This window comes from Micropterus dolomieu, unplaced genomic scaffold, assembly GCF_021292245.1.
Source record: "Micropterus dolomieu isolate WLL.071019.BEF.003 ecotype Adirondacks unplaced genomic scaffold, ASM2129224v1 scaffold_182, whole genome shotgun sequence".
NCBI lineage: Eukaryota > Metazoa > Chordata > Actinopteri > Centrarchiformes > Centrarchidae > Micropterus > Micropterus dolomieu.
In genome coordinates this window covers 9,907-10,306 of record NW_025744175.1, presented here as the reverse complement: position 1 = coordinate 10,306, position 400 = coordinate 9,907, and positions in this window count along the sequence as shown.

Below are 400 nucleotides of genomic sequence, written 5' to 3'. Positions count from 1 at the left end.
TATTGGCTATAGTTATAGGTAGGAATTAATTCCAAATCGTCAGTGGATTGCAAAACAGAAATAGTAAACAGAATAGTAAATATAAAATGTGTTGCAGAGGTAGCACTCGGCCAACACCACAGAGTTCTGGATACCTTGTATCCTGCTTTAGGTTTCTTCAGTACAATTGTCAGTGTTCCCACCTGTATGTCTTTGTCAGTGCACCAGTGACTCTTACTGGTTTGTCTGGAAGCCTGTTACAGAGGAGGGGGAGATCAGTGGAACAAGATAATGCACTATAATATAGGGTCAAAGAAGAACAAAATAAAGAAGTGGGTTAATACCGAAATTCAACAGTTAAATTGATTCAAAAATAAAACCGTTTTCTGATGGTTAAGGTTTGGTTAGTTTAAGGCACAGG